Raw genomic sequence first — 15,288 nt, 5'->3', positions numbered from 1 at the left:
AGGGGTATTTTTTGTCTTTTAATTTTAAGATGCTATGTTATATACTTCATAGGACAGTATTGGGAGGTCCTGTAAAATTCATTTATATTGCCCATTTATAATTGTTTTCAGTTTTTAGGCCTCTGAACATTATATTTTAAGCTATAATTTCTTTTATCTGTATGAATAAAAATGTAAATACATTTTCCTGGCCACAGATGCAGGCCCTCATATTCTTGTCCTCTTGTCCTTTCCAGGAACAGACTGTGGCCTGGGATATCTAGAGCCCTTTATGACTGAAAGAGAGGAGGATCCCCTCTCCCAGCTCTCAGGAGAATTTAGGACTTGGGGGGTAGACTTCTCCATAGATGCTCCAAAGAGGGAATTCCTCATAGTCCAGCTTTTCCCAAGATGTGTTGCTACCTACCACTACTAAGCCATTTAAAAAGTAGCAATCAACTCAAAATGTTTTAAAATACTGATCTGAAGTGTCAGCCATTAGAAATGAAGTTGTAAGATATTACAGAATAATATGGAAAAATTTCATTATATATATATATATGTATTAACTTTCTATCTCAAAATAATTATAGTTGCACAAGAAGTTGCAAAGATAGTACAAAGAGGTCCCACATACCCTTCACCCAAACTTACCCCAGTAATTACATCTTATGTAATTGTTAGTAAAACTAGCAAAACCAGGACATTGACATTGGTACAAAGTGTGAAATGTGTGTATAGTTCTATATCTCATATCATATATTTAGATTCATGCAACCTCCACCACATTCAAGATACAGAACAATTTCAGCACTGCACAGATCTCCCTTTGTAGTCACGTCTATCCCTCCCACATCACTGCTACCACCTAACAACTACTGATCTGTTTTCTACCTTTCTAATTTTGTTATCTTGAGCAATTTATACAAAGAGAATCATATATCTATTGAGGAGCATTTTGGTTGTTTCCAGTTTGGGTCTATAACACATAAAGCTGCTTTGAACAATTTTGTACACGTTCTTGTGTAGGCATAAATTTTCATTTCTCTGAAAATGACCACAAGTGTGATTGCTAGGTTATATATTCAGAGTATGTTTAAGGGCCGGCCCATAGCTCACTCGGGAGAGTGAGGTGCAGATAGCACCAAGGCCGTGGGTTCGGATCCTTTATAGGGATGGCCGGTTCGCTCACTGGCTGAGCGTGGTGCTGACAACACCAAACCAAGCATTAAGATCCCCTTACTGGTCATTTTTAAAAGAAAAAAAAAAAAAAAAAGAAAGAAAGTATGTTTAGTTTTTAAGAAACTGCATGCTATTTTCTAGAGCAGCCATCCCATTTCACATTCCCACCAGTAATATGTGAGAAATCCACTTTCTCCACATCCTTGCCAGCATTTTCTATCATCATTATTTCTTTTTTTTAATTTTTAAATTTTATTTTGTCGATATACAATGTGGTTGATTATTGTGGCCCATTACCGAAACCTGCCTCCCTCCTCCCTCTCCTCCCTCCCACCCAACAATGTCCTTTCTGTTCGCTTGTCATATCAACTTCAAGGAACTGTAGTTGTTATGTCTTCTTCCCCCCACCGATTTTTTTTTTTTGTGTGTGTGTGTGTGAATTTATTTGTTTATTTTTAGCTCCCGCCAATAAGTGAGAACATGTGATATTTCTCTTTCTGTGACTGACTTCTTTCACTTAATATAATTCTCTCTAGATCCATCCATGTTGTTGCAAATGGCAGTATTTCATTCGTTTTTATAGCTGAGTAGTATTCCATTGTGTAGATGTACCACATTTTCCGTATCCACTCATCCGATGATGGACATTTGGGCTGGTTCCAACTCTTGGCTATTGTAAAGAGTGCTGCGATGAACATTGGGGAACAGGTATACCTTCGACTTGATGATTTCCATTCCTCTGGGTATATTCCCAGCAGTGGGATAGCTGGGTCATATGGTAGATCTATCTGCAATTGTTTGAGGAACCTCCATACCATTTTCCAAAGAGGCTGCACCATTTTGTAATCCCACCAACAATGTATGAGAGTGCCTTTTTCTCCGCAACCTCGCCAGCATTTATCGTTCAGAGTCTTTTGGATTTCAGCCATCCTAACTGGGGTGAGATGGTATCTCAGTGTGGTTTTGATTTGCATTTCCCGGATGCTGAATGATGTTGAGCATTTTTTCATATGTCTGTTGGCCATTTGTATATCTTCCTTAGAGAAATGCCTACTTAGCTCTTTTGTCTATTTTTTAATTGGGTTGCTTGTTTTTTTTCTTGTAAAGTTGTTTGAGTTCCTTGTATATTCTGGATATTAATCCTTTGTCAGATCTATATTTTGCAAATATTTACTCCCACTCTGTTGGTCGTCTTTTAACTCTGTTAATTGTTTCTTTTGCTATGCAGAAGCTCTTTCATATGATATAATCCCATTTGTTTATTTTTCCTTTGGTTGCCTGTGCTTTTGGGGTCATATTCATGAAGACTGTGTCCAGTCCTATTTCCTGAAGTGTTTCTCCTATGTTTTATTGTTTCAGGGTGTATATTTAAATCCTTAATCCATTTTGAGTTGACTTTAGTGTATGGTGAAAGGTATGGGTCTAGTTTCATTCTCCTGCATATTGATATCCAGTTTTCCCAGCACCATTTGCTAAAGAGGCAGTCTCTTCCCCAGTGTATAGGCTTGGTGCCTTTGTCAAAGGTCAGATGGCTCTAGGTGTGTGGGTTGATTTCTGGATTCTCTATTCTATTCCATTGATCACTGTGTCTGTTTTTATGCCAGTACCATACTGTTTTAGTTATTATAGCTTTGTAGTATAGTTTAAAGTCAGGTAGTGTTATGCCTCCAGCTTTATTTTTTTGCTCAGCGTTGCTTTGGCTGTGTGTGGTCTTCTGTTATTCCATATAAATGTCTGGACTTCTCCCTGTTCCATGTGCTCTGGGCCGGGCTGCTGGGATGCATGGAGGCACCGCAGAGCGTGTGGTCTCTGCAGAGCTTCCCCTTCCCCTGCTGGATGTCTCCCTGCTCCGTGCATGCTAGGCTGGGCTTGGGATGGAGCTGGGTGTTGGCAGTGAAGCTTACCTGCTGCTGGATCACACGGCGGCAGCCCCCCCACAGGGTGTGTGGACTCTATGGAGCTTCTATCTCCCCTGCTGGACGTCTCTGTGCTCCGTATGCATTGGGCCAGGCTGCTGGATTGTGTGGCAGTGGTGTGGTCCCCATGGAGTTTCCGCCTCCCCTGCCGGACGTCTCTCTGCTCTGTGCGCACTAGGCTGGGCTGGGAATGGAGCTGGGTGCCTGCTGTGAAGCCTACCTGCTGGATCACGCAGTGGTGGCCCCACAGTGTGTGTAGTTTCTGCAGAGCCTCTGCCTCCCCTGCCGGATGTCTCCCCACTCTGTGCACACTGGGCTGGGCTGGGAATGGAGCCGGGTGGTGGAGGTGAGGCCTATCTGCCAGATCGTGTGACAGAGGCCCCGCAGGGCATGTGGTCTCCATGGAGCTTCTGCCTCTCCCGCTGGACGTCTCCCCATTCCATATGCACTTGATGTTATGTTTTTATAGTTTAAATCGGTTGATTTGTGGGAGAGAGTGATGTTAGGGACCGTCTATTCCGCCATCTTGACCGGAAGTCTATCATCATTATTTCTTACTGCAGTTATACTAATAGCTGTGTAGTGATATCAACATGGTCTTACTTTGCATTTCCTTAATGGCTAATGATGTGAAATGTCTTTTCATGTGTTTATTTGCTATCTCTATATACTCTTCAGTGTGATGTCTCTTCACAACTTTTCCCGTTTTTTAACCTAGTTTAAAGTTGAGTTTTGAGAGTTCTTTGTTAGATATGTGTTTTGCAAATATTATCTCCAAGTCTGTAAATTGTCTTTTTGTCCTCCTAACAGGTCTTTCATAGAGCAACAGTTTTTAACTTTGATAAAGTTCAGCTTATCAATTTTTTATTTTATTGATTATGCTTTTGGGTGTCACGTCTATGGACTCTTCACTAAACCCTAGGTCCCAAAGATTTTCTCCTATGCTATCTTCTAAAAGATTTAGGGTTTTACATTTTAATCCATGATCCATTTTTAGTTACTTCTGCTTAATGTGTAAACTTTAAATTCACTTATTTTGGCTTTGGACGTCCAGTTCCTCCAGCATCAATTGTTGAAAAAACTATCCTCCTTCAATCCTTCACTGAATCGCTTTTGCTCCTTCGTTAAAAACCAATTGATTGTTCCTATGTGGATTTTTTATTCTGTACCGCTGAGCTATGGGTCTGTCCTTCCACCAGTACCAAAGTCTTGATTCCAATAGTTACACGAGTTTTAAAATCAGATAGTGATTCTTCCCACTTTTGTTTTAGTTTTCAAAATTGTATTTAGTTATTCTAGTTCCTTTACCTTTCCATATAAATTTTAGAATAATCTTGAGTAAATCTACAAAGTATTTTGCTGAAATTATGACAGGAATTGCATTAAAGCAAGTTATTAATGTGAAAGAACTGACCTATTTACTATGTGGAGGCTTCCAATCCATAAACCTGCGATATCTCTCCATTTATTTAGATTAAAAAATTTTAAAAATCAATAATGTGTAGTTTTCAGCATACAAGCCTTGTATATATTTTGTTAAATTTTTACCTAAGTATTTCTCTCTCTTTTTTTTAGCAATTGCAAATGGTATTCTAATTTTTTTTTTTTTTAAAAAGATGACCGGTAAGGGGATCTTAACCCTTGACTTGGTGTTGTCAGCACCACGTTCACCCAATGAGCTAACTGGCCATCCCTATATGGGATCCGAACCCGGGGCCTTGGTGTTATCAGCACTGCACTCTCCCGAGTGAGCCACTGGCCGGCCCGGTATTCTAATTTTATCTTTGGTGTTCACATGGACATTGCTAGTATATAGCAATATAGCTGATTTTTGTGTGTTGATCTTGTATCCTGTGACTGTGCTGAACTCAGTTATTAGTTCTACGAGGTTTTTTGTTTTCAGACTCCTTGATATTTTCTATGTAGAACATTTACCATTTATTTCTTCCTTCCTGATCTGTATGCCTTTTATTCCCCCTGCTTTTTTCCCTTAACCTATCGTGTTGATTAGACTTGCAGTGCTATGATGAATAGCATCGGATGGTGGACATCCTTGCCATGTTCCCATTCTTGGGGGGAAAGTATTCAGTCTTTCACCATTAAGTATGACTTTTAGCTGTAGGTTTTTTGCAGACATTTTTTTATCGACTTGAGGAAGTTCCCCTCTATTCCCTTTCTTTTAAGAGTTTTTATCATAAATGGGTGTTGAATTATGTCAAATGTTTTTTTCTGCACCAATTAATAGGCCCATGTGATTTTTCTACTTTAGTCTGTTACTATGAGCAATTACTGCACTAGTCCGTTCCATTGTTTATAACGGAATACCTGAAACTGGTTAATTTATAAAGAAATGAAATTAATTTTTTACAGTTTTGGAGGCTGGGAAGTCCAAAGTTCAGGGAGCACATCTGGTGAGGGCCTTATTCTGGCCGGGAATTCTCTACAGGGTCCCGTCGTGACCAGGGTGTCACATGGGGAGAATGAGCTGAGTAAGAGAACTAACCTGTTCACTCGCACTCCTTGTAAAGCCATCAGAATGACGCCCATGGCCACCCATTAAACCATCAGCCCATTACTCCATGAATGGATCAATCTATTTACTAGGGCACAGTCTTCCTTGAGCCAATCACCTTTTAAAGGCACCACCTTTCAAATACAGTACTTGAATTTCTCACCTTCGTAACTCTGTTACAATGGGTGTCAAATTTCGACTACATGAACTTTTGGGGGACACATTTAACCCATAGCAATTACCATGTTTGATTTTTAATATTATACTAATGTTGCATCCCTGAGACAAACTCCACTTGTTCATGGGTCTACTTTTTTGTATTTCTGAATTCTCTTTGCTGACCATTTATTTATTTATTTATTTATTTATTCATTCATTCATTCATTCATTCATTTATGCATTTATGTATTTATTTATTTATTTTTGTCTTTTTCGTGGCCAGCACTCAGCCAGTGAGTGCACTGGCCAGTCCTATATAGGATCCGAACCCGCGGCGGGAGCTTCGCTGCGCTCCCAGCGCCACACTCTCCCGAGTGCGCCACAGGCTTGGCCCTTTTAAATCAATTTTTACATATGTATTCGTGAGGAATGTTGGCCCATAGTTTTCTTTTTTCTTTTTGGCTCTGGTTTATGATATGAGGGTAATACTGGCTTCCTAGAATGAGATGGGAAGGGTTCCCTCTTTTTCTACTTTCTGGAAGAAATTTTGTAGATTTGTTTTTTTGTGGTGGCTGGCCAGTAGGAGATCCAAACCCTTGCCTTTGGTGTTATCAGCACCATGCTCTACTGAATAAGCTAACCAGCCAGTCCTGTAGAATTGGTCTTAATTCTTCTTTAAATGCTTGGTAGAATTTTCTGTTGGAACCACCTGAGTCTTGGAGACTTCTTTTTCAGGAGGTTTTTTTAAAAAAAAAATTAATTTCCTTAATATTTATAAAGCTATTCAAATTATTTGTTTTATTTTGTGTGAGTTGTGGTAGTTTGTGCTTTTCAAGGAATTGGCCCATTCATTTAAGTTGTCAAATTTATGTGTAGAGTTCTTTCACAGCATTGGCTTGTTCTCCGTTTGGTGTCTGCGGGATCTGTAGTGAAATCCCATTTCACTATGCCAGATATTAATAACTGTGTCTTTTCTTTTTTGTCAGTCTTGCTAGAGGTCTGTCAATTTTATTGATCCTTTCAAATAACCAGCTTTCACTTTTCTTTTTCTTTATTGTTTTTCTGTTTTCAAATTTACTGATTTTTATTCTTTATTATTTCCTTCTTTCTGTTTGCTTTGGGTTTAATTTGATCTTTTTCTAATTGCTTGAGATGGGGGCTTAGGTTATTGATTTGAGAATTTTCCTCTTTTCCAATGTGTGCACTTAGGTGCCATAATTTTCCTCTCACCCCCGCGTTAGCTGTATCCCACAAATTTTGATATGTTGCCATTTTCATTTCATTCAGTTCAATGTATTTTTTAAATTTTTTCCTGAAACTTCCTCTTTGATCCTTGAATTACTTACAGATGTGTTGTTTAGTTTCCAAGTGTTGAATGTTGACTGTTATCTTTCTGTTACTGATTTTTGTTTGATTGCATTGTAGTTAGGGAACACACTCAGTGTGATTTCAATTTATTTAAATTTGTTAAAGTTTGTTTTATGGCCCAGAATATAGTCTATCTTGGTGTTGTTTGGTGGGACATTTTGTAACTATTGGTTATATCCTGTTGGCTGATGATGTTGAGTTTAGAGCATTGCTGTTTTCTGTCTACAGTTGTTCCATCAATTGTTGAGGAAAGGGTATTGTAGTCTCTATCTATAATTGTTATCTGTTTCTTCTTTCAGTTTTATCCATTTTTACGTCGCATATTTTACTGCTCTGTTGTTTGGTATATACACCTTTAGGATTGCTGTGTTTTCTTGGTGGATTGATTTTATCATTATGTAAGGTGCCTCTCTATCTCTGGTAATTTCCTTTGCTTTAAGTTACTTTATCTGATATTAAAATGGTTATTCCTGCCTTTCTTTTGATTGATGTTTGCATGGTGTATATTTTTCTATTTTTTTACTTTTAACCTACATACATCACTATATTTGATGTGAGTTTCCTGTAGACTATGTATAGTTGGGTCTTTTTAAATTCACTCTATCAATCTCTTTTATTTGGTATATTTAGATTATTTACATTTAATGTAATTATTGATATGTTAAGGTGTAGGCCTGGTATTTATTTTTGTGGGGTTTTTTCTTTTTTCTTTTTTCTTTTTTTTTTCTGTTTTCTTGTTTGTTTTTTCCCTCAGCCTCCCTTTGGGTTATTTGAACATTTTTTACAATTGCATTTATTTTTTATTTTTTATTTTTTTAGCGTTCTCCTTGATAGCTTTTTTAGTGATTGTAGAGTTACAGACTATGTCAATTGTAGGGCTGAGGCAATAGCTACGCTAAAGCCAAAACGCTTCAACATTTTATTTACACTAAGCTTTCCATTTGCATTGTCTGGGCTAGGGGTTAGAGCCCACAGACCCCTCACATGCCAGGCTGGGTTACCAGACCCCTCGCGTGCCAGGCTGGCTCACCAGACCCCTCACACGCCAGGCTGGCTCACCAGACCCCTCACACGCCAGGCTGGCTCATCAGACCCTTCACACGCCTGGCTGGCTCACCAGACCCCTCACACGCAGGTCCATGCTAGGTAATTGGGAAAGATCCCGCGAGCCATTGGTGGACAACAAAAGCTCAGTTCACAGCAGTACCAGCAGCTTGCAGCAGCCTCCAGCAGCAACAGCAGTGGCCTCTTGGGGCATCCTGGGGGCACTGGCAGCAACAGCCTCCAGCAGGAGTAGCAGCCTCCCCATGGCCCCCCCAGGGTTATCCCAGGGGCAGGGGGCCCCGTGGACCAAAGCCACTCGTCCTTTATACTTAAGTCCGTAACCCAGGACACCTGGGTGCCCATGTACAATTACATTAGACAATAACCAAGGATCACCTGGGCACACGTGCATATTTACATCAAATGCTCGGCAAGATTCTGAACAACTGAGGGGCCCTGGCCACTTTCCTATATTTTCCCTACAATGATTATTCTACTTAGAACCTTTTATATAGATAACTTATCAAAGTCTACTGATGCCACAATTTTACCAGCTCGAGTGAAGTGTAGGAATCTTATCTCTCTTTACATCCTTTTCCCTGTATTATTTATAATTGTCTTACGTATTTCCTCTGTATACATTGAGAACCATGTTAGAGTTATAAGTTTTGCTTCAAGCATCAAATATAATTTAGAAAACTCAGTAGAAGGAAATTCTACTGTATTTGCCTATATTTTGGCTATTACTCAGTTCTCTTTTCCTGTCTGATGTTCCAACATTTCTTCTTATATCATTTCCTTTAGCCATTCTTTTAGGGTAGGTCTGCTGGCAACAAATTCTATTAGTTTCCCCTCATCTGAAAATCTCTTGACTTCCCCTTCACTTCTGAAGGATATTGCTGGATATGGAATTTTGGGCTGACAGTACGTTTCTTCCAGTACTTGAAAAATGTTGTTCTCTTTCTTCAGGCCTCCACGGTTTCTGAAGAGAAATGTGCTGACACTGAATTGTTTTTCCCTCTGGGTAATGGGTCATTTCTCTCTGGGTGCTTTCAAGACTATTTCTGTCTTCACTTTTCAGAATTTTGACTATGATGTGTCTTGGTGTGAATATATTTGGGCTTATTTTGTTTGTTCTTTGCTCAGCTTCTTATATCCCCAGGTTTACGAGTTTGTTTTTTCCCCAGGTTTGGTAAATTTACAATTATTATTTCTGTGAATACTTTTTCAGCCCCGGCCTCATTTTTCTCTCCTTCTTGGACTCTGATGACATGAATGTTAGATTTTTTTAGACCTACATGTTCTTTTTTTTTTTTTTTTTTAAAGATGACCAACAAGGGGATCTTAACCCTTGACCTGGTGTTGTCAGGACTACGCTCTCCCATGTGAGCCACCGGCCGGCCCTAGTCCTACATGTTCTGAGGCTATTTTTTTTCCAGTCTATTTTCTCTCTGTTCAGATTGAGTAATTTCTATTTTTCTATCTTCAGATTCTCAGATTCTTTCCTTTGTCCTCTCTATTCTGCTGTTGAACCTATTCAATGAGTTTTTAAACTTAAATTATTGTATATTTCTGTTCTAAAATCTTTAAATTTTTAATGATCTTTAAATCTTTTAAAATATCTTCTATTTCTTTGTTGAGACTACTTTTTCATTGGTTTTCAACATTTGTAACTGCTCGTCGAAGTATTTTTATAATGGCTGTTTTAAAATCCTTGTCAGATAATTCTAGTATATGTGCTGCTGAAGCGAGCACATCCTTGTCAGATAATTCTAACAACTATGCCATCTCAGTATTGGTGTCTGTTCTCTTTCTTTTTTCATGAGGTTTGAAATCTTCCTAGTTCTCAGTATGACAAGTGATTTTCAATGGAAATTTGGACATTTTTGGTGTTATGTTACAAGACTCTCGAACTTAGTTAAATCTTGTGTTTTAATGGGCTTCCTTTGCCACGGCTCTGGCGGGTGAAGGGCGTGCTGCTTCATGGCTGCCAGGTAAGGGGAGGGGAAAGTCCAGGTTCTCAACTTGGCCTCTGTTAATACCAGGGGACAAAAAGGTTTATCAGTGCTTGGCAGTGTTGGGAGTTCTGGCTCCACACTAGACCTCCTCTGACACCACCCTGGTGAGGAGGGGAAGAGGCTCCTTGTTACCATAGGATGGGCTCCCTATGTAGTCTCCACTGACACAGCAGTGGGAGGAGCTAGTGTCACCACCACGAGATGGTGAAAAATCCTGATTCTCCACTATGCCTCCGCTGACTCCATCCCACAAAGGAGGGGAGAGATGCCTCATTACTGCCTGGTGGGGATGGAAGTCCAGGCTCCCCACTAGGCCTTCTCTTACACCATCCTGGCAGGAGGTTTGGGGTGCCTAGTTATAGCCTAGATAGGGTGGAAGGCTATACACTTGGCCTTTACTAGTGTGGGTGGGGATGGGGAGCTGCAGTTTTTCTGCGGTTTTTTTTTTGGCGGCTGGTTGGTAAGGGGATCTGAACCCTTGACCTTGGTGTTACCAGCACCATGTTCCCCCAAGTGAGCAACTGGCCAGCCCTAGCTGGGTTTTTTGTTTTGTCTACACCGGTTGGTGTTTCCTGGTTACCAGATTCCTGAGTATATGTGAGGCAAAACGAAAACTCACCACCATGTTATTCCTTGAGTCCTGAGGTCCCTAGCTGGTCTGTCTTCTCTTCACATTTTAGAGTCTTATGTTTTACATATAATGGTCAAGGTTTTTAGTCATATTAGTGGGAGGAATATGGAAAGCACTTCTATTCAATCTTTCTGGAAGAAATCCAGTTTTTCATTATATGTTAAATTTTAAAATCAGTATGGTCCACAATTTTATTAAAAATAAAACATACTATTTGCATAGGAAAATACTATATATATATATATATATATAATAAAATTATAATACAAATATTTGGGTAGACTTCTGGATTTTATCTCTACTTTCCATGTTTAAAAATAATGAACATGCATCACTTTGAAAATAATAAAATATCTATCTTCCCATAAATTGATTTCTACTAGTGTTTTCTCTTCATATGAAATCCCCCCTCAGTTTATTTTTGCTTTTGCTGTATGAGTACGGGTCGCAAACTACTGAAGCCAAGTATTATTTGGGTCCTTACTTTAGTGTATGTTTTTTAAAATTCCCAATAGGCTGGTGCTTTACAGATTACTGGCCCCTACTTTCAAGGAATGGATCCTTTGGGCTCTTTCTGCCCAAGGAAATCAATGGAACCACAGGAGAAAAGCTGGTGTCTTGAGAAGAGGCCTAGGCCCTACGTAATTGCAACCACTAATAAATGACACCTGTAAGCATGAGCAGTCCCTCACCTCCCCAACGTGAACATGATGAATACTCTTGAGTCAACGTATACCTCATCAGCCTACAGCTCCATGTTCTGTTTGTGTAGGGATTGGTTCTAATACCTTTTTTCTTGTGAAAGGTGATGGCTTATCTTACACACACATTTGGTTTGTTCTATCTAGATGAAACTGGGCTACAAAGAATAAACTTCCCTCTACAATCACTGATCTTTCTGTTACTGTAGATTGGTTTTCATTTTCTAGAATTTTATATAAATGTAGTCATGATATGAACTTTTTCTCTTGCTTCTTATACTCAGTAAAATTATTTTTGAGATTTATCCATGTTGTTGTGTATTCATAATTCCTTTTTATTGATTAAATGTATTCTATTGTTTGTATATACCACATTTTTTTTTCAGTCACTTGTTAGTGGACATTTATTTTATTTATTTATTTATTTTCTTTGTGACCGGTAAGGGGATTGTAACCCTTGGCGTGGTGTCGTCCGCACCGCACTCAGCCAGTGAGCGCACGGGCCATTCCTATATAGGATCTGAACCCGTGGCCTCGGCGCTCCCAGCGCTGCACTCTCCCGACTGAGCCACAGGTTCGGCCCTGTTAGTGGACATTTAGTTGTTTCCAGTTTGGGGCTCTTACAGATATGGCTACTACGAAGTTCATGCACAAATCTTCATGCAGGCATAGGCTTTCATTAGGAGTTAAATGGCTGGGTATATGATAGGTATATATTTTACTTTTAAAGAAACTGAAAATGTCTCACACATGGGGTCAGAAGACAATCAAGTCTTTGTTCATTCTCTTGTTTTATGGGTCATTTGAGATTTTAATCCACCTCAGCCCAGAGCAGCCAATACTTCAAAACAAAACAAAAAACAAACAAAAAAAACCCTTCTACCTGCTCATGTTTAATAACTTGAAATGGGAAACCCTTCCTTATTGCCTACCTCAAATCTTTTCACCTTTTCGTCTTGGTTAGTCTGAAGTAGCAAGCAGCCATTTACCACTCTCATCTTCAGAATATTAGTAACTCTTTTCTTGCCACAGATTTAACATTCACATCAGTTCATTTCCTACAGATATAAACTAAGTGACACATGTTATTAGATACTTAAATATCAACATATTGCTAGGCAACCTGTTTGTGAAATCTATTTTCATGAAATTTATTACTACCACTCTGACTAATGTAGGTTGATCTTGGCCTTTATGGTTCCCAGAAATGAAAGTATTAAGAGTCTACTTGCTACCAAAACACACCAGAGATTTACTGGGCAAAAAATGTTCTCCATGTATGTCACAACCAAGGCATTCCTTGGGACCTGGCCTCTCTGAGTGTGCAGTCAGGACACACACGACCTTGGTCTCTCCAACATGAAACTCCCAAGAAAGTTTCTGACAGCTCCTTAATTACTAGATCCAGCCATAAAGATACTGGCCATTGAATGTCAACCCATTGGCTAATTCAAGGTATATGATACTGTCTCTTCTTCAATCATCAGCTGCTGCAGGGGCAACAAGGATTCTTTGTGCCAGGGAGAGGTGGGAAAACATAAAGTCTAGGAAGGGCTGTAATAAAATATCTTGGCAGAAATGGGAAGACAAGAAAGATTGTCAGAGAGAAGGTGAATAAGCCCCACATCTGGGCATGTCATGAGGAACCAAGAGCTAAGAGAATGCTGAAAAGATGATAACATGCTTGAAGTTTCAGGAAGCAGGCTTCTGCGGTGGAAGTGAAGTCAAACCCCTTTTTTGGGCATCTGGCTTCTCCCCTACCTTTGGTGCTGGGTAATGAAAAAATTTCGTGTATGAGCGTGGAATCCACTCACTTCATCAATCAAACGGCACAGATATAACACCGCGACCAGCACTCAAAAGGCAAGTGTGTGTATCAAGCACTGAAACAAGCCTCTTACCTGGGAAATAAAAGTACTCATGCCACCAAACCAATGTCTTATTGTTCTTCATATCCTGGACTCAGATACATAAGTAACGAGGCAAGTGATGGCGTCTGGATGTGTTGTCCCCTCCAAAACTCATGTGGAAATTTGATATCCAATGTGGCAGTGTTGGAAACTGATTGAGTCATGGGGGCGGATCCCTCATGAATAAATTAATGTTCTCCCCGAGGGAGGGAGGAGTAATGAGTGAGTTCTCATTCTATTAGTTCCTGCAGAGCTCGTTGCTTAATAAGACCCTGGCACCTTTTCTCTCTCTTGCTTCCTCCTGCCATGTGATCTGCTTGAACCCACCAGCTGCTGCCACTTTCCACCATGAGTAGAAGCAGCCTGAGGCCCATGCCAGACGCAGCTGTCCCAGAACTGTAAGCCAAACAAACCTCTTTTCCTTATAAATTACCCCGTCTCAGGTATTTGTTATAGCAACAGAAAACGGACTAAAACAGCAAGCAACTGTCAAGTGTACAGTAATCAGCTACTCTGGAAATTCAGAGGGGAAAAGAGGGGAAATGGAACATGCTATAGCATGGGGTATTCATAAAAGTTTTCAAGGCCATGGAACTGCTCTTGCAAGGAGGAGAGGTAAAATAAGAGAAACATGGTGAAAGCGAAGAGCACAAGTGCCTTCTGAGGCAGTGAGCAGAACAGTGGGACAGGAGAGGAGGGCTCGCTCGGGTTGAGAACAGTGACAGCCGAGGCTGGGAGGGAACAGGGTGAAGTAGAACATTCATGAGAATGGACAGAACCGCTCTAGCCGCACCGTTCATAAGGCAGCAAAAGCACAGGCTGGACTCCTGACTAAGAGGCTTGTTTGGTTAACTGAGATACAATCTAGCAGTGGTTAATTTATCCCCATACCAAGTCAGATTAGCACTTACATTAATTACTTAATAAATGGTTCTTGTTAATAGTAAGTACATGAAAGTATCTGATTTGTGAAGAAAAGGCAAGTTGCTAAACTCTAAGTATACTACGTAAGAATTAATTTGAGCACTTACATGCCTTTAGATGCATACATAGATGTAAGAGTACATATTCTATCAGTCAAGTTTTCTTAGGTCTAAACAACAGAATTTGCCTCTAACTAATATTAGAAAAGAGGAATTTACTAGAGGGATGTGGTGGACCTCACAGAATTGAAGGGAAGGCTGAAGAGCCAGGTCAGAAAGAACAGGACCCAGGAAGATCCATGGGCTTCATGGCATGAATCTTTTAAGTCACCCTGGAATGGAAACACTCTAAGCACTTGTTCTGTCCTCTGGTTGCTCTGATTAAGATGCAATGATCCAGGAGAGTCCAGTGGCCTAGCTTTGCTCATATGCCCAGTCCTTGGCTGGAGGAAAGGTGAGCCCTTTTGTTTTACAGGCCCCCAAATACTGTACCCAACAGGGGAGAGAAAATTCCCAAAAAGAAAATGCTGCCACCAAAAGAAAGAGATGGGTGCTGGGCAGCTGGAGAAACACAAACCTCCACTATACACACCACATTAATTCTGGTCCCCTGTGGGAAGGAACCTACATCACACTCCTCTGGGATGGTGAGGATTTTTAACACTGTATGATTGGCTGTGACTTCATGCCAAAAAAAAAAAAAACAAACTTTTGCTCCAAACATACAGGAAAATGGACAAACTACAAAAACAAACCCCCCAAATGACTAAAAGAGAACACAAAACTCTCCTTGGACCAGAAATCAAAACAAAGCCACCTGGTGACCCTGGGGTTGAGTACAACGTCCCGGTGTCCTAGTCATTAACTACCAGATGTGATCAGATACATGACTTAGACTGAGGTCCTGAAGCTCCCAAAGAGGCAACCACAAAAAGTGGACTTTTG

Source organism: Cynocephalus volans, chromosome 1 (assembly GCF_027409185.1).
Source record: "Cynocephalus volans isolate mCynVol1 chromosome 1, mCynVol1.pri, whole genome shotgun sequence".
NCBI lineage: Eukaryota > Metazoa > Chordata > Mammalia > Dermoptera > Cynocephalidae > Cynocephalus > Cynocephalus volans.
This window is presented reverse-complemented; position numbering follows the sequence as displayed.